The sequence below is a fragment of the Acomys minous genome, assembly GCF_964271855.1.
Source record: "Acomys minous genome assembly, chromosome: 14".
Classification (NCBI taxonomy): domain Eukaryota; kingdom Metazoa; phylum Chordata; class Mammalia; order Rodentia; family Muridae; genus Acomys; species Acomys minous.
Window position 1 is genome coordinate 83,848,205 of NC_140496.1, and position 19,061 is coordinate 83,867,265.

The 19,061-nt window shown below is 36.7% G+C and overlaps 1 long non-coding RNA gene across 1 annotated transcript in view; it reads left to right on the plus strand.

Annotated features, from left to right (window-relative positions):
* Window positions 1-9,240, plus strand: part of LOC311583351 — a 234,639-nt gene extending 225,399 nt beyond the window's left edge. Inside the window, exon 4 of the long non-coding RNA XR_014774469.1 lies at window positions 9,107-9,240. This is a non-coding gene — a long non-coding RNA (uncharacterized lncRNA). The remainder of the gene's footprint in view (window positions 1-9,106) is intronic.
* Window positions 9,241-19,061: the final 9,821 nt, after the last annotated feature.

A 19,061-nucleotide genomic window follows, 5' to 3' on the forward strand; every position in this document is an offset into this window, starting at 1 on the left:
CAAACCTATTAACATTTGCATTATGCATTTGGGTACTGCAGTGTTGAGTGCATATGGATTTATGAGTGTTCTATTCTCTTCTTGAATTTACCATTATGTCATTATATGATGACCTTATTTGTATTCCCTTATTGTTTCAAACTAAAAGTTCATTTTATCAGATGTAAGGATAGTTTCTTCAATGTCCATTTTTTTGGTATAGCATTTCCATATTTTTAATTTTCAATTTATGTGTGCTTCAATGTGAAGTCTTGTGCAGCATTCCCCTTATCATTTAACCAATTTCTCCCTAAGTAGACTGATCCATTTCTCTCACAAGGGGTTGTGAACGGGATGGCTTCAAATCAGTAAGCATATTCAAAACCTCACAAGGTACTTGACTGAACCTATAGGATTTATGCTTATTCAGTGAATGTTTTGGGGACAAAATATGCAGTGTTAGATGTTGAAATAATGAAAATGGCAAATTAAGCAAAGCAAAACACACATTTTTGTAATGTTAAAATGCGAGTTTATTTTTGTAGATATTGACACCTTTCTTCCCACTTGTCCATTGATTACCTGTTTTACAATAAAATTTTTTGTTCTGTCTGAATTACTTCTTGTAAAACCTGTTCAATTTTCTTACCAAAACCTGCTCTACACAAGCTGAAGTATCCTGGAGAGAAGTGTGTTAGCACTTTGAAATGACCCCAATTAATAAACTTGACAATTGCTTCAACAGATGCAGTCAAAAGTGGAAAAGGTCCACTTCTAAGTGGCACTTGTGAGAAGTGGGAACGCATAATGGAAAACAATCACACAAATCACTTATGAAAAAAAATCATCTTGAAAACTGGCCCTACACAAACAAGTTAGATGTAAAATTCTGTGGTTTTTATAATGTCCACAGGAGTAGACTCCCGAGTGTAATATGATTCTTCCCTGGGTTGGCAGCCAGAGTTGATGAGCAGGTGCTGTGAATGAAGCCCAACGAATAGGAAATCCAAGTCAAGTTCAGATGTAATGAGTCTTACATGATTTAGAGCAAAAAAGAGTAAGCTGTAAGACATGTCTTGTTCTAACTTCAAAGGGATTACTGGTTAGAGGACACAATGGAAAGCAAGACTCAGATTCAGTACTTTGGTACTTAGCTTAGTGATCTCTTCACAGGTCTGAATGAGTTTCAAAGTAGGCAATTGAGTATTGTTGACACATTAATTTATGTACCCCAGTGAGTGACGTTGCTCTTCCTATCACCATACTAACAAAATCAAAGACATAAAAGATAAGGGGGTCTTTTCCACTAACAGACTTATCGTGGCTACAGGCCTTGATTAACCATACATCAGGATCTCTTTAAAAGTCAGATTATAGAACCAGGCCCTATAAGCAATGAAAGCGTTAACTCGATTTGTTAATGCAGAGAACATTCAGGGATTTCCACCTAGGAAGAACAGACTCTGTTGTCCCTTTAATAGAACCCTGCTGGAAATCAAAGACAATTTTTATTCTGGAGAATGATCACTGTGTCTTGTTTAATTCTCCCCTAACAAAGGTCAGTACTAATGCATTACAGATTATTCACTCAATTTGATGGTTCCAGGTGAAGGAAAGGAACACAAATCTCTTCTTTTAGTGTGAAAAGGGTCAGCAGATGACTTCCCCTGCAGGAGCTGAGCTGAGGCTTGACATGAATCAATCAAGAAGGCTCAATTTTACAGTTATAGCGCCTAATGCCTAAACATGAGCGCACGGGTGGAAATTAGCACCCGATTATGAGCATACATGATCTTCCCCTGGAAGACAATAATATTGGCATTAAGCTTCTCAAGAGGGAAGATGCTGCTGGTTTTTAATATGTCTTAAATTATGTCAGGAAAAACACTGGAACATCACACAAAAGCCACAGTCAGTGTCTATTGCTATCTCATAAAGCTGGAGATCTTTACAACAATATTGACACAGGAGCAGGCAAGCAAATGTCAGCCAATATAACATATGAAATACTTAACGTAACCAATTTTCACCTGTCAATCAGCAGGGAATAATGACTGATGCAAGGAATCAATACGCCACAATTGAATTCCAGCTCACAAACTTGTTTCGTTCTGTGCCATAAAAGACTGTCAAATGTCACACCCCAAGAGATGCAACAGGATTCCACAGATTTATTTATTTCAAGCTCTGAAGTCTATTAGCAACAGTGCCCCTTTGCTGTTGGAAATGGAGCTTCGATGACATTAATTTCGGAGATGACAACTTGCTTTTCTGACAAATTAATGATATGTCTTCCTTAGTCCCTTATTTATTTATTTGGTGAACATGAAGTACAACCACACTCAAGCAATTCTTTAGATTTCTGAAAACAAATATTTGACATAATTTGTCAAAAAACTGCTCACTCAACCAACTATTCTTAACCTAGTTGTCCCATCCATGTGAATAATTGGAAATGTTATGACAAATCTTGAACTTCTACTAACTCTGAACCTTAGCATCATACAAATGTCTGGCAGCAAATTAAATCTACAAGTTTATCTTCAGATAACAATGGGAAACTTCTCTCTAGAAGATGGTAAACTTTCAGGGGAGATGAATTGTATAAAAATGGATAGCCTTGCTACTCAGAACATAAGGGACTGATTTTAGCTTTGTCCATGACAGAGTTTTGAAGTGATGGACTGGAAATGTTTTTTAAAATATCTTGTGGTATTGATTAATTTTGAAATTTTAACATTTGTATATTATACTAATTGGAGATATACTTCGCATAACTTGAGAAGAGATAAAACAGAATCACTGTCTAATTACTCTTGAAAGAAATATTTCATCTTATCAACCCTATTATTTTATGTATTGATATTTTCCCTAACTAAAGAAGATAATCATTGAAAATTAATGTGTGTGTGTTTGTGTGTGTGTGTTTGCATGTGTGTAAAATGCACAGTAGTGACCTCCTGCCACAGTCTTTCTCTCTTTCAAGTGGAGAAAAGTGCAAGTTATAGTATACTTTCTCTAAACAAAAGGAAGCAAGCTTGTTAAGCACAGAGATTCAAATGCATATGGCAGAAATGTATACACTTTGATTCACAGTTGATGGCTGTGAGGTTGGTGGAAAGTCAAAACTTGCTGCCCTGTGGTAGGACCTCACAGAGGTACTGCTCATTGAGGTCAACAGCACTGGACCCTTGTCTGGTCAAAACTTTGCCTGTGTCTCCTTACTAGCTATACATGATTTATAGACAACTGTCACTATAAAGATGATCTGGCCGAGGGCTGAATGTTTGAAGGGAAACTATTCATTTAGATGCACTTGCCATAAAGAGCAGCTGATATTCAAATAAAGCCCATTGGGAGTCTGATGTTTGTTTGCCAACAGATCGGCAAAACAACATGTGCATTGCTTGTTAATGGGACTAGAAAGCCTGCTAGTGCAGAGTTACTCATGTGGTTGAGTGGGCTGATTAAACTCAGAGAGAACAGCCTGGCAGGCGCTGTACCCTTCATTTGTTCTTCACTGAAGATGATAACATCAAACTGTAAATCTGAGATTGGAAAGCCACCAGCGTGCTGTCTAATTCCAGCTGCTGGAGCCAGCAGTGCTCACAGGTGACTTTAGAAGGGGATAAGATTATAGGTCACAAGAGCTTCTTTATTTCCCACCTGTAGCTTCTAACAACATTTTATTAAGGATTTTCCCATCTTCTCTCTCTGACCTATTGGGGTTGAAATCCTAACAGCCGTTACAAGACCCTGACCAAAATGGCATTAACTTAGGTTAGTGATTCTAAAGTGACCTCCCTTTCATTAGAACACCATTATGGATGGTTACTTATATTTTTTACAATGCTCCAAAGATAAACATTATATATTATTATGTAAATGGAAAGGGAGCCCTTAATACAGTTAAATATTTAGAGCTTGGTGTTTGCCTCAGAGGAAATCCACACCAAGCTATTGTTATTTGAGGGTTTAATGTTAATTTGTAAAACAAACATGTTGGAGTGTGGCCCACAAATGACTTCTTGACATATGCGTTCTTCCCATCCTTTTGAGATGGTTTCTTAATCACTAACTTGCTCACCTGTCGCCAACATAAAAACCAAAGGGAGGATTTTAAAGCGCACATATAGTATACACACTTACTAGAGGATATAAATTCGCACTCACTGTCAAGGATCATTTTTGAGATGAGTTGTATGATTTCTTGTCTGGATAGTTTTGAAGAGTAATGGGATGATATTGGTGAGGCACTTAGAAAATAAAGGAAGGAGCTAAGTACCTGGGCCATCGTGGGTCTTCTCTCTGAGACATACTTTAACTGAATGTAGGTAAACAGAGGAGTACAAGGACTCCATGTCCATTACACTGCTTGAGTGAAAATTAGAGAGCTCACAAGGCTCATTGGAATGTGTGGGGTTAAGTTTCATATTTTCTCAATGTTTTTTTTATGCCCAGCCAATGCCGCTCTTTTTTTTTTTTCTTTCATTTCAAGAGACTAAATGGGTTTTGCAGACACTGTGTCATCAATCCTAAGTCAGTTTGGCTCCAGATAGTCAAATCTGAATATCTCAAGAATTGTGTGTCTTTTAGGTTTCATCCCTAAACCTATTGGTTCAACAGACTAGTTCTCTTTGGCAAATTGATTATGGAGCCTGCTTTATTGTTTGTCCTTTTAGTCAAATCTGAAAGAAGGCATCAGGATTTATTCTTCCCGTAGTCAGATGGAGGACTGGAGAACACTTTAACAATAATTGTGTTTATATGACACAGATCAGAAAAGAGTCAATCTGGTGTTTTCAGTTGTCTTAATGACAAATTGAATTGCCTACAGAGCTGATTCCGTCGATAGTGGAGGAATGAGTAGACGTGACTGTCAGAGTGGCTGCAGAGAGGACCTGCTATTCCAGTAGCTATGACCTGTTTATTTATCAGCAAAATAGCTAATGTGCTGTTTGTATCAAGGATATTTCTCTCATCTTCAGGTCTTTTTCTGAACAAAAATTCTATAAGGAGAAGAGAGAAACAAGTATTCCTCATAGTCTGTAATTATTAAAGTGGGTCAGTTTGACAAATCTTCAAAATTGTCTCAGACTGTTCCTCTCTTCAAAATTTGGATTTCATGGGTCAATTAATTAAAAGTTTAATATGTGTTTACAGTGAGATAAATAACAGTGATAATGAAATATATGGATGTTGGTCTGTACCCTACTCTGAATGGGGCAGCACTCGGCTCCATTTCCAGTGGATCCTCTAAGGCTAAATGACTCTGCACTTTGTGTGCATAATCAGGAGCCTCCTGACCAGCATGACCTGTGAGGCACAGACTGATACAAAGCTGATTTACACAAATCAAATACTACCATCTATCAATTTGTCGAGATAAACCAGCAACACATGGACACACAGATGCATCTAAACTATACTTTGGAACTCAAGGCTATGAGTTCATAAAAAATACCAGGCTAAATAATGAAACAGTGTGCGTGTGCCTGGATTATATAATGTGGAGACAATCAGCACTGGAGAACTACTTGCTCATGCTCAGACCTGGTTGTGTCTTTTTCATTGGATGCACAGGCGATGTTCTCTGACTACTACAGGTCTACAGCTTATCAAGACATCTCTGCTTCACTCACATTCAGATCTCCATTCTTTTAGATCCTCAGTGCCAAGAGCCAATTTTGTGGCCAGAAGCAGTCCTGAGCCCAGGCAGCAGGCAGTTTTGTTAATATTTACCCACCTGTAGTACTGGCTTTATCTTTGGTATGGCATTTTTTTTTCTTAGTTCTCTGTTCTCTCTCTCTCTCTCTCTCTCTCTCTCTCTCTCTCTCTCTCTCTCTCTCTCTCTCTCTCTCTCTCACACACACACACACACACACACACACACACACATACACACACACACATACACAGCATTTAGTGAAGTATAATTTGTGGTCCAAGAGTTAATATTACTAACTTTGAAATAAACGAAATGAAATAATCTGTGTTTGTGAATGGCTACCGGTGCCATATAAAGTCAGGATTATTACTCCATGACATAAAAGCAACAAAAAGTGGGTACCACACATGTATTATTATGCTGTGAATATTGTGCTATTTGGAGATGGATTTTGCATATGATCAGATTCAGTCAAAGGGATAATGACTAAACTGATACAACTGCATACTTAGGAAAAGAGAAATTAGGTCATAGGTAGAAAAGGTACCAGGTGATGCGTTGCTCTGATAGGGACACAACACTGAACACATCTCATCTCAGACTTCTAGCCAAAGAGCTGACAGAGAATGCATTTCTGTTTTGAGTTACCAACTCTGTCCTCTGCTACGGCAGTCTAAATCAGTTTTGTGTAGAGCCAACTTGTTTTCCCAATAATTATAGGCCAATTTATATCATCTGTTTTTTGTTTTTTGTTTTGTTTTTCTTTTTCTTTTCTATTTTTTTTTTTTGCCTTTTCCTTAAGATATAAGGGCAAAAGTTGAAATAACAGAAGGACCTCTGAACATCTAGAAAGTTGTCTTTTCTGGTGTTCAGATGTAAAATGGCCTCAGTTCTGTTGATCTTATTGGGCAGTGTCTATAATATTCTCCGTGTTATGCTGAGCGCAGCATTACGTTTGACATCAAATGGAAACATTTTGTTGTTTTCTGTTCATCAATAAAACAAAGGGAATTATTCCCACAAAAGTCCAGTGACAAATCTGAATGAGTGAGCTCAACAGCCTTTGATGTGTGCAACAACTGAGTCAAAGAAGCCATGCCACTGCAGCCAGTCACTGAAACCAAGACAGAGCAAACCCTTTCCATTTGTGTTCAGTGGGGGCCATCTGAAGACTAAGTATCCAAATCAGTGTCTTTGTGATTAATCTATTCTTCCCCAAACACTTTTCTTTTATACGCTGACTATGCAAATTAAAGTGAATCCCAGCCCCTGAGATGTACAGTGAATTCCATGGATGAAAAGAATGTTTTTGGTTAGTAGTTCTCAATTTTATAGGGAAATTGCATAAGCATAGTATTACTTAATATACTCATTTCTGTCATATTGGATTATTGTATTGAGATCGTTACTAAAACAGACTTCCCAACTCATGTTTACATAATTAAACGCTAGAGAAACTATGGCATTTACTTTTGCTGACATGTGTTTTTCAATTTCGCTCCATTTATTCTCTCTCAGCTCTTCCCTCTTTCACTCATGTTGTCTGTGTATCTCTCATTTCTAAAGAGTTCTCTTGAATAAAATAATGTAGATAAGCCCTCTGATTGGTGGCCTGATGTAAGTATTTTCCAAATAAAACTTCCTGTCCTATACTTAGCATGTGATATGTATTGGGTTGAAAAATGATATTTTCAACCCTCCTTACAATGCCAAAAGTAACCTACCACTTTATTAAAAGATAATATTAAAAGGTTATATAAAGACAAAAGATTAAATCATTTAAAATAAAAATAAGGGCTCTTTGCAATTGAATTCTTGCCTGCATCTTATAAAACTCAAATGAGTTTATTTTGCTAAGTCAAGCAGCAAAAAGGAGGAAATGGTTCTCTTTTACAGTCACGTACCTCTAAAATCACTGTCCAGGAATTTTCCAGCACAAGCATTTTTATTCTACTGAGACCCAAAATATGCAGATAAAATCAAGATAATGTAGCAAGGATTCCACAAATGTAACTAAGTTTTACATACAGAAGAAGAAAACAAACTCATGGATTTAGTACAAAGTTTGAAAAATATAACCTCATAAAACTGTCATTCAGAAGCCAGAAATGACTCCACTTACCTACGTGCTCTGTGATGGTGAAGGTCGGGTTGTGCCACAGTTTCTGTTAATGGGCTAGCAGGCTCGAGGGACACGAAGAAATTCTCTCTCTCTTTTTAAACAAATGCTCATTGTTTGACATAATGTTCCAGGAAAGCTACTTACTCACTCTGAGACTTCTGAAAAGTTTGAACTGGGAATGTGACTGAACTGGAAAATTGATCCAGCAGTCATTGATTGGGGACCAAGTTCTAGAGGGGACCCAGAACATTTTGCCAGCCCACATGTTTTCCCATTGTACTAAAACCAGGATTGTCACAAAAATCAGTGTGCCTTATTTCAAAATGTTCCACTTTACCAAGAACAGTAGTCATTTGGCAAATACCTCAGTCAGTCTCAATTCAGGCAACTCTACCAAAGGTGGCAAGACAACATTGATTGATTGTGTGTGTGTGTGTGTGTGTGTGTGTGTGTTCTAGAAAGTATATGCTAATTAATTTACAACATAATTGGTATTGTCCTCGGTATTTTATTAATCATTTATATTTTTAAATAAAATCTGTTGTATGAATTTCAGATAATATATCATTTAAGTTACTTAAAATTCACTTGTTAATAAGCACCAGACTGGATTTAACTCTAAATTTTATTCATTTCAAATACTTTTTTTTAAGAAATACTATAGTAAAAAATAGCATTTATCGTCTTTGTTATTGTTCTTATTAATGTGTAATACATCCTAATTGCTAAAGAAGCACTTTAGATTGTACATAGAATGTACATTGCTTTTGGTTTCTTTTGGCAGAAATGATTATAATAGCATTTAAAACTAAAGGCCTCTAGATTTTAGATTTATGGAGTGAGGTCATTTTGTTTTAAAGAACATAGAGGTGTGTTATATAGCCAGACACTATCTCAAGATTTTAAAAAAATGTAGAGAATTGGGATATCCACGAGTAATGCAGGTTTGATTATATTTTCCTTTGACAAGTAGGGTGTTTATTCCAAAAATACAAAAAAAGTGCTGACGAGATGGTTGAGTGGTTATGTTCTGTGGCTGATGTGTGGCTGGCAAGGTGTTCGAGGTTCCTTCTAGAATTAGATACTCAAAAACCACTGCACTGTCATAAGACAGGAAAGCTCACAACCCAGTGCAAGGGGGTTCTGACACCTTCGTGGACCCATGTGGCCACTGGACACTAGTGGTGCACTGACATACATGCAGTCAAAATACCATGCATGCAAATAAAAAATAAGCAAGTAAATAAGAAAGCCTGAGTGAATTCTTGACTACTTGTCTACTTCTGGTGCTCAGAAGAGATTTAAGAGATACCCTTTCCACACTGTCCTTTGTACAGGCTGCATTTGCAAGACTGCTGGAGTTAAGATCCTCGTTGGATGGCTGTTAGACAGGCTGCAGAAGAACAAATCAGGCTGTGAGGGCTGGACTAGAGGTAATCTTGGGAAGCTAATTGTATTACCTTTATCTGAGGCTTATGTTTAGGAAACCAAAAAGCATATTTTCCATCAGGAACAAAATGTGGATACTGCAAATTTCTCAGAATTATTCTGTATTAAAAAGAGACTTTCAGGTGCTATTGACTTCTTGTCTATTTATTACAGATTAGAAATATAACATCATATCTCTGATTTCAGTCATCAGGAGAAAAAAAAAGGGGTCACTTTTTGAATAGTTTCTTCTGTAAAAAGAGAAGTCAAAAGAGCAGGATACATGTACTTTTAATTTTTCTTGCTTTGCCTTTATTATGTGTCAGAAATAAAATAACAGATATGAAAATCATGTTTTTACACATATATATTACACATACATATAACATAGTACACTAGATATTTAATACTAAGATGAGGCAATGAACTAATATTTCAGTTGAAATGACTTAATGAGTATACAGATTGGCAACATCTAAAGTTCTAATCTAGACCCTTAATACAAGAATATTATGTCATTTTTTCTCAGTCAAATTTAAAATAATATATACGGCATAAAATTAATTAAAGCGGTAAAAATAGAGGATTTTAGGATTATATCTAAATTCCAGAATCCTGACAGAACCATGCTATTAAAGTTTCCCCTTTTAGCTTGATCCGAGCTCTGACACCACTGCTGCAGCTCAGACAGAGGGGCAGGGCAGTCTTCCCACTTGTCCCAAATCTTACCTCTGTGGGTTTCACTCAAGGCCTTAACTTTATTTTTTAAACAACCCAGTATGGTATTAAATAGCAGACAACTTAATTCCTGTGGGAAGACGTTTTTATTTTTAAATTAATAGTCAGGTCATAAAACCGTGTGAAGATACTGCCTCGATGAGCCAGTTAGAGTGAAAGCACTTGGCGCTGGCTTGGGGAGAAAGGTCTATCACGCAAGAGCTGCAGGTACCGTACGCATGCTCCAGATCTAGGGTGAATGATGTGTGCCCAGGCCAGAGCTGTGGCTCAGAAACTCCCCACATTCCTCTGATAGCATGACAAACAAGGAAGAAGCGAATGGGAGTATTTTATCATGTATTTTGTAATGTCTTCTTTTTTTAAAGAATATTTTATTGGAACTGTAAGAAAGAAAATCGTAGGTGCCTGGCACTAAGTAGTCTTCCAGGGTCCTTCCCATGCCTACGGGGGAAAAAACACACACACACAGTTTATGAACTCTGAAGCTCATTAACCTCCACAGAGGACTGGAGAGCTTGGTGGCAAATGTTACTCTCCTCAGTTCACAGACGGATGAATTGAAGCACCGGGAGGTTAACTGATTTTTCCAATTCGCAAAGCAAGTCACGGCATGAAGGGAGGTCACACAGATTTCTTGACGCTGCTTCACCCGGGGCTCTACTCTCTGGACCAAATGATTTATTAAATAAACTCCTATTGATTATAATTTGCTGGATCATGTCACTCAGAATTTGTCCAAATGACTTTCTCTGGACATTGTTATAGTATCAAATCTAAAAAAAAAAAAAAAAAAAAAAAAAAGGCACATAACTGATTATTTTACTCAAACGTACTGATAATTTGGACAACTGTGACTGAATTAATGGAAAATCTGATTTTTTCAGTGACAAAGGCACAAAAATGTGAATATTTGGATATCATTCATGGTTTGTGTTCAGCAATAAGTAAGATGAATACTACAACTTGAATGTACTGCCTTGATGGAATTTTCAAGAAATCTAAGAGTGGAAAAATTGCATGCTTTTTATTCAGGATTCTAATACACAATCAGAAGTGTGTCTAATTTTTATTTAAACAAAAGCTATAAAAGTAGTAGTTTATTTAGAAATATTTGCTACAATCTTGTTATTATGTTATAGGTATATAGTTTCCATTCAATAATTTTAGCTTTTTTTGTAATTTTCAGTCCCATTTATGTATTAAAATAAATAATTAGTGGTGCCTCATGTAAAATGTTATTATTTCAAATAAAATGAAACACTGTAATATAGATATTTTAAAATGTGCATAAATTTGACATAATATAGTCAATGGTATAAAAGTAACTTTTATTTACCAGATGAAATTGCTGTCAGGGAGGCTCACTGCCTCTGTCTGCTAACCCAGGCCTAGTCCTGGAAGCTTCTAGCATCTGTACAATATAATCTAGGCCTAGAATCTTTTCTGACTCTAAGATTTACTACTGAATAAGCTCATTCTTTCTAGCTCTTTCTGAGCTTTGGATAGCTGATTCAGTTCACCTGTTGTGGTTCAAACTACTCTCCAAGCTGACTGATTCAAACTGGCTTCTCTCAGCCTCTGATTGAATTGTTCTTATTGGACTCATACTAACTTTGACAATCTATTCTCATCTTCTGGCTTCTTATCATTCTCTGGCTCATTCTGTCTTCACCTGTGTCTGACTTGTTCTCTCTTCAAACAATTTTGTTAAAGTCTCCCAGTAACACTGTCCCCCACACCAGTCCTGATCTCTCTCTTTGCTCTCTATTCTTATCAGAGTTTGGCATATCCTATTCTGTCAAATCTTTCTCTTCTTTGTCACTTTGTCTTCCTCTCAATTAGACATCAGTTTCAAACATGGCTACTTCCTTCTACAACCTAACTTTACCACCACTGTTCAGATTAAATATATGGACTATGGATACGCCTTCATTCCATCTGGATCACACAGACTTAGAAGGTCTTTGGATGTGATCAGAGCAGCCATTTTGCTGAATTAAAATTCCCCTACACAATGGTCCACTGGTATGATATACTAAAAACTATTAAGACGAATAGAATATACTCAAACTAAGAATTATAAGAATGCTCCAGTGTGTCAGCTTGATTGCTGTGACAAAGTAAAATAAGTGGAACCATGTGTTTAATATGAAAAAGTGTGGCTCCAGAGAAGCCTAGAATAATGCTTCTGTAGAGTTCTGGATCTTGTTCATGTGGTTTCTGACAGACAGGGCCCGTCTGTGAGTAATATCCAACAACTTCACTGTCCTTGATTAACGTTATATTCTTGGCAGCTTAATTGTAGCCAGAAATATTAGAATGACTACAGGGAAAGGGAAGAAGAATGAGTGTAGGGAGGAAGTAAGGGTGAGAAGAAGAAGGAACCAATAGTTACTGCTAGACAGAAGAGAACTTGACAAAGCAGTTACCATCACCTTTCTGTTCTTGATGTCATCACTTTAAACACTGCTATTATGATGTATCCCTCACAGTTTTTAAGTATTGCATTGTTTTGTTAGTGTGTGTGTGTGTGTGTGTGTGTGTGTGTGTGTGTGTGTGTGTGTATACATGCACTGGAGCCATAACAACCATTAGAAGTCACAAGACATTGAACCTGAAGAAACTTAAGAGATTGATGCCCCATTCTCTCAAAGCAGGGGGCGGGTTGAATAGGTTCCTGTTTGCTCACTTGATTTACAAATGTTTATTCTCATCGGGAGGTGGTCTTAAGTCATTATTGGTCTTATAGAGAGAATAAATTAGGGGAAACGCAGGAATGTCTCTCTTTGCCTTTATTTTGCATACATAGGCAAGGAGATGGGAGCTGAAAGGAAAGAGAGATTTAGAAACATAGAGGCAGAATAGAACAAAAGCTAGATGATTGAACCTACTCTTTAACTCAAGGCCTTAATTGTTACTTATAATGAAGGTTATGTCTAAGTCATTGTCATAGATTTAGTATACTGATACAAGACATGAGCATGTCAAATACTTGGCAGATTTTAACACAAGAATATATATCCTAACTCTAACAGATAGATATGACTCTATTGATATATGTGGTAAATTAGTTGAATAAGGTCTTCAAAATCCTCAGAGACACACAGAATATGTCATTTAAAGTTGTTCTTATAATCCTAAATGTCTTCGACAACTAGACACATTGACTCCTGACAACACCCAGCCAACCTCAAAGAAGATGATGAGCTTCAAAGAACCTCCTTATGGAGATGGCTTCAAAGGTGGCAAACCAACCATGGGGCAAAATGTCCTTGTTCCTGCCACAAACAGAAGCTGCCTAACAATGGGCAACTTAGATACAGGCAGCATCGATGGCCACACTCTGCCAAGTCAGGGTAAGCAAGTCCTCAATAGTTCTGGCCCTGCAAACAAGCCTGAAGATGAGGCTCCAATGTTATAAAGTGTATTGGGTGGCTGGTCAGGCAGTAAACAGTTTTAAGTCAATTTGTACATCTTGGAAGCTGCTAACCCACACTGCTGGTTCACTCAGGAATTTAAGTTTTATTCCTTCTCAAGTCTCTGAGGGGCATTGAAGACAAGATAGTATAGTTTTACAACCAAGCTTAGTTGATTGGGGGACAAGATCATCTTAGATTAAGTTAAAGAAGTTAAGCTATTAGAGTTGAAATAGGATAGATATTGACTTTCATTCGGAAATTTAGACCCAACAAGACAGGAAAGGCACTTCAAATGGGACGAATGCTGATAGCCAATTCACTATGAATGTAACATGTATAGAATTCATTATTCTCATGATTGTCACATGGTTCTCCCTACTGTATGTAGTTTGTTTTATACATGTGTAATAAAATAAAATTATTAATAAAAATAAAATAAAAAAGAAAAATAATAAAATAAACAATAGAAAGCAGATGGCTAAAAGCACAGAAGCAATGCAAAACAAAAATTTGCAATAGACTTATGTTATATGGCTAAAGCAATTATGGGACTAGACATAGTTCATAGGCTTAGCTAAACAATAGAATAAGTGTCCTAAAATGACAAAAGCAGTTATATTTGGTGGCAAAATTATTGTTCTTCTTTGTAATAATCTTTGTTTTAAAAATTACTTTATGCTAGGTGTGGTGGTATATGCCTATAATCCCTGCACTCAGGGAGACAGAGGCAGGCAGATCACAGTGAGTTCAAGGCCAGCCTGGTCTATAAAGTGAGTCCAGATAGCCAAGGCTACACAGAGAAACTCTGTCTGAAAAAACTTTTACAATCAGATTATTTATATTACTTATAATTATTTTTGTAATCAGAAATTTTTTCTTCAAAAATGAGATGAGGTAAACGAGACTAATTTAGATTATAGGGAAGAGAAACTAAAAGCATAGGAAAGTTGAGATAAACTTAAACATTTAAAGCAAGATCTTAAAGGTGTACGAAGAGACACATTTTTCTTAGCATGAGAGATAGAAGGTTGTCTTTATTCCCAATTTAAGGACCGATTCCCTTAGAGCAGAATTTAGGTGGAGAGCAAACATAGGTGGCTATAATAAAGTCACTAATAATTTTGGGCATGTCTTTCTTTTGCTTTCTATGCAATGTTATAGTACTAAACATAGGCATTCAATGGACAAGCACCCATATGGAAACCAATACAACAAAGAAAACTACACAGACTTGACGACAGTATAATTTAGCATATTGAAACATTGAATATATGGTATGAGCTATTTCAGTGAGCACTGCCCTTTCCTCCTAATTTCATGTGTTTTGTTTTTTTGGTGGGGAGAGTAGAAATTTTATGCTGAATTATTGCAGAAAAAATGCTACCTGCCTTCTCTTTGCTAGTATTTGTACAAGTATTTAGTGATCAGAACTATAACTAAAGCCTCCCTTACTCGAATCATTGATTGCCATTGCGATTTAAGCAATCCATCAAATGTTTGAGCCATATTTTAACCAGGAATAATGTCAGTCAGCACTATTCTTTTTGTGTGTGTGTGTCATCAAAGGAAGAGAGAAATCGAAGAGAAGTTCAAGATTTCTCATGAAGACTACCTTCTGGCCTAATCTTGTCAGTCACCAAGGGTGTAAGGATACTTTGTTTCTTTGTTTAGTTTTTCTTTCCTTTTTCTTTCTTTCTTTCTTTCTTTCTTTCTTTCTTTCTTTCTTTCTTTTTTTAACTTGAAAAAAACCTAGGCCTATCAGGATAGAGAGTCACAGTTAAGGAGACTGTGCTCTGACCATCTCTGTGGGATGTCTTCTTGATTGATGATTGATGATTGATGTGGGGGGGGGGCGAGCCCTCCCCACTATAGATAGCACCATCCTGGGTAAGATGTCCTGGGCTATCTAAGAAAAAACAGGTTGAGCAAGCCAGGGAGAAGAGCAGTTCAGGAAGCAGTGTTCTGCCACAACCTCTCCTTCAGTTCCTGCCTCAGCTTCCTGCCTTAAGCTTCAAGGCTGGCTAGTTTCCATGGTGAGTCTGTAAGCCAAGTAAACTCTTTTCTCCCAAGACTTTGATTGTTGTTCATGGGTTTCATCTCAAGCACAGAAAATAACTAAGATACAGAGCAAGTAGCCCCTCCCATCCTCCTCCCCGTCTTTGTCATATGAAGTCAATGATGTTTATAGAGTATTTATGTACAATAACATAATTCACCCAAAGATGATGATACAGAGATGAAAGACGGGGTAACTGAGACTTGTCACACAGTGTTCTTTTGATGGAACTTCAGTCAATTTTCTTGTCTTCTGCTAATTTGGGAACTTCGTAGAGTTTGTTTAAACTTTGTAAAATAAAACAATTAAACATTGTTAATTAATTTTTTCTTCTAATATTTCCATATACTTTTCCTTAATCTTGAGTAACAGCCACTTTTGCTTCAAGATGAGGCAATAATGGCAAAAACAAAACAAAACAAAAAAATCTCAGCCCTCACTGTGGTGCTCAGTTTCACACCAATACGTGTTCCACAATTTGTGGCCTTGGTGTGTCTTCTACAAGTATTTGAGAAAATGTGGAAGAAAGGGTAGGGTGGCAGAATGTATATGCAATGAATGGGATTTGCCCCAGATCTCATTCCTTCTTTTTGTTAGTCCATTAGTTAGTGTCTCTGAAATTACAAGGTCTGTCCAAAAGGCAGACCTCTCTGCCTCCAGGGGTCAGCGTCTCCTTGAGAATCTTTCCTCAACTTGCCTAGAGCTGCATGGGAGGATTTCACACATAGTCAGGTGAGAAGTAGACTTCAAGAATTTTATTCACCAGTGGAACCACTTCTAAGTTCATTTTCAGACGTGAACTGAATCTCAAGCAAGTTTCTTCCTTTGATTGAGGTGGAGAGCTTGGGAGGGTGCATGCCATTTCCACATTTCCACGTACTTTTATATGTCTTTGAAACCTAGACAAAGATTTTTGCCTTAGGCCACTAAGGGAGTGAATATCACAAAAGGGATTAACATTCTGTGCTTGGTAACATCAGATCTTGTATTCCGGTATTAGGTCATACTTCTAATTCGAATAACTTCACATATGTTCAGTTCGAGTCAGAATCATGAAGGCATATAACTTAGAGGAAAAAAAAGATAGGTTTTAATTTACAGTGACTGTATCACTGCAGTTTATTTGTAAGACACTTTCCAAGATGCACATTGTCCATAGTAGTGTCCAGACCCTTTGATGAGGCTGTCCCTAATGTAGTTGTACAATAAGGAAAATGTGTCCTGTGCTTAGGAACCCCTCCTGTCTTCAATAGGGTTCTGCAAACAGCAATTAATAAAATGAATGCTTTTCTTTTTTTGGAATTTTGACTTCAGAAATAGGAATTTAATTTACAGCCTTGTCTGCACTTGACTGAAATGAGTAGTTATTGCTGATTTGAAGTGGGCTATCTTGGAGAATATGGCAATTCCGATAGGCAAAAAGGGCTTATGACTCTTATATTTTAGAAAAGAAATTTGCAAAACCTTCCTAAGTTTTAAATGCTTATTCTGTTCAGTGAACTGATGCTCATTAAAACTAATGTATATGAAGTGGAATGCCACAGTGAACATGATTGGCAATAAGAGGCTGGTTTTAATATGTGGATACCTTATTTCAGATGATTTTTTTTACAGGATCTTAGTCCTATTATTCCATTATGTCCTACTTTATTTCTTTAACCATGATTTCTATTGTGAAATAAACAACAAAAAGATGGGCATTTGTATTATTAAAATTAGTTAATAAATTTAAAATGTCTTAGTTAAATTTCTTTCATGTTTATTTAAAACTTGTTTTTCATACAATATTTTTTATTATAGTCTTTTCTCTCCTTTAGTCTTTCCCACCTCCTCCCTGCCTCCACACCCAACTTTTTCTTATTTTTCTTAAAAACAAAACAAAACAAAACAAAACAAAAAAACAAAAACCAACCAACCAACAAACAAAACAACCAAACAACAACAAACTCAATAAGACAAAAGAAAAAAAGAAAAAAAGAAAAGAAAAAGCACCCAAAAATACATGCACTTTGTTGTGTGTTGGCCAGCTACTTTTGGGCATGGGGCCTGGCCTGAATTATGGTTGGTATAAGCAGTGACACCCCATTGGAAAAAAATGTATTTTCCCTTTCCGAGGATGAATCAATTACAAATACCTTCCTGTTTAGGGGTGGAGCTTGTGTCAGTTTCCCTTCTCTGTGCTGGGATTTCACCTGATGAGCCCAGACAGGTCCTGCATGTATTCTCACAGTCTCGGCCGCGGCATATGTGCATTGCATCAGCCCTGTTGTGTCCGGAAGATGACGCTTCCCTGGAGTTATTCACCACCTCTCGCTCTTATGGTCTTACTTTAATGAATAATATCACTAAGGCTTTGCACACTTAATCAGTTTAATGTCAGGGTTCAGTCAGGTAACCAGTGTATGCTAATAAGAAAATGTGCAACAGTCACTTTGCCACCTGGCAAACAGATTTCTATCTCATTGACTCCTGAAGAATTCTCAGGGATCCAAACTTTAAGGAGTTTAATTAAGAACTTCAACATTATCACATAGAAGAACTTTGTGGACTTTCCTCCCTATGTTGATCAGTTTGAATAGACTAAGCTGCTGTAATTATAATTAAGTAAGTCTATGAATATTTGCCATCCTTAATAGTTGTAGAAGGTTGATACCAGGATATATTTGCAATGCATCTCCTTGGATATTCAATACTTAGTTATTTCTTTTTAAGGAAATTAATTAACTACCACAGGCACTGAAGAATAAAGAAATCATAAAATTTAAATGAATTTGATATTCCAATACAAGTAGTAGGACCTATTGATCATAAATATGATAACGTAAGCAAACCAATCATTTGCATGAGTTTAGATGCAGACAAATGATGCACATTGAATGAATTTATGTCGCAGGAGAATGATGCACCATATTTTTGTAGTCTTTTCACTGTTTAAAGGAGTCATTAGTTAATTCTTCTTTAAAAATTAATTTATACCATAGAGAAAAGTTATGTTCTTAATTGACATTCTATTCAATTTTTGAAGAGAGCTGAATGACTGAGACCATAGACAAGAAATTACTACTCAAATTACTTACTCAACTTAATCTCTGGTAGAAATGACCAGTACTGTTCCACAAGATTGGATCGCATAGTGATGTTCTAGCTGTAGCTTTGGCTCAGCAATTACATCACTTACCAACTTTCCAAAGAATCTGGGTTTGACTCTCAGCTTATAACTGTCTGTAATTCCAGTCTTAGAGGATCTGAAGCCCTTTTCTGATCTACACAGACATCAGGTATGCACATGATGTGTACACATGTGCACACACACATGTACGTATTCACAGGCGAAACACTCATAAACAAAACAATAAAATAAATAGATATACAGATAATGTCTAAGTTGTAGATGGAATATGAATTAATTTGGCTAGTAACATTGTTTTCATATTTTTGTTCACATATCTTCTCTGATAGATTACTCTTTCTTAAATTTTATTTTATGAAACAATATCCAAAGCCAGAGGAGTAGAACCAGCACACTGGAGGCCTTGGCTGTGATTCATCTGTTTAGAACATGCCATAGCTTGTACACAGATGAAAAGAAAAGTCAGTGTACACTATGCAGGACTGCACATAAATGATAAAATAAGGAATATTGAAAGGATA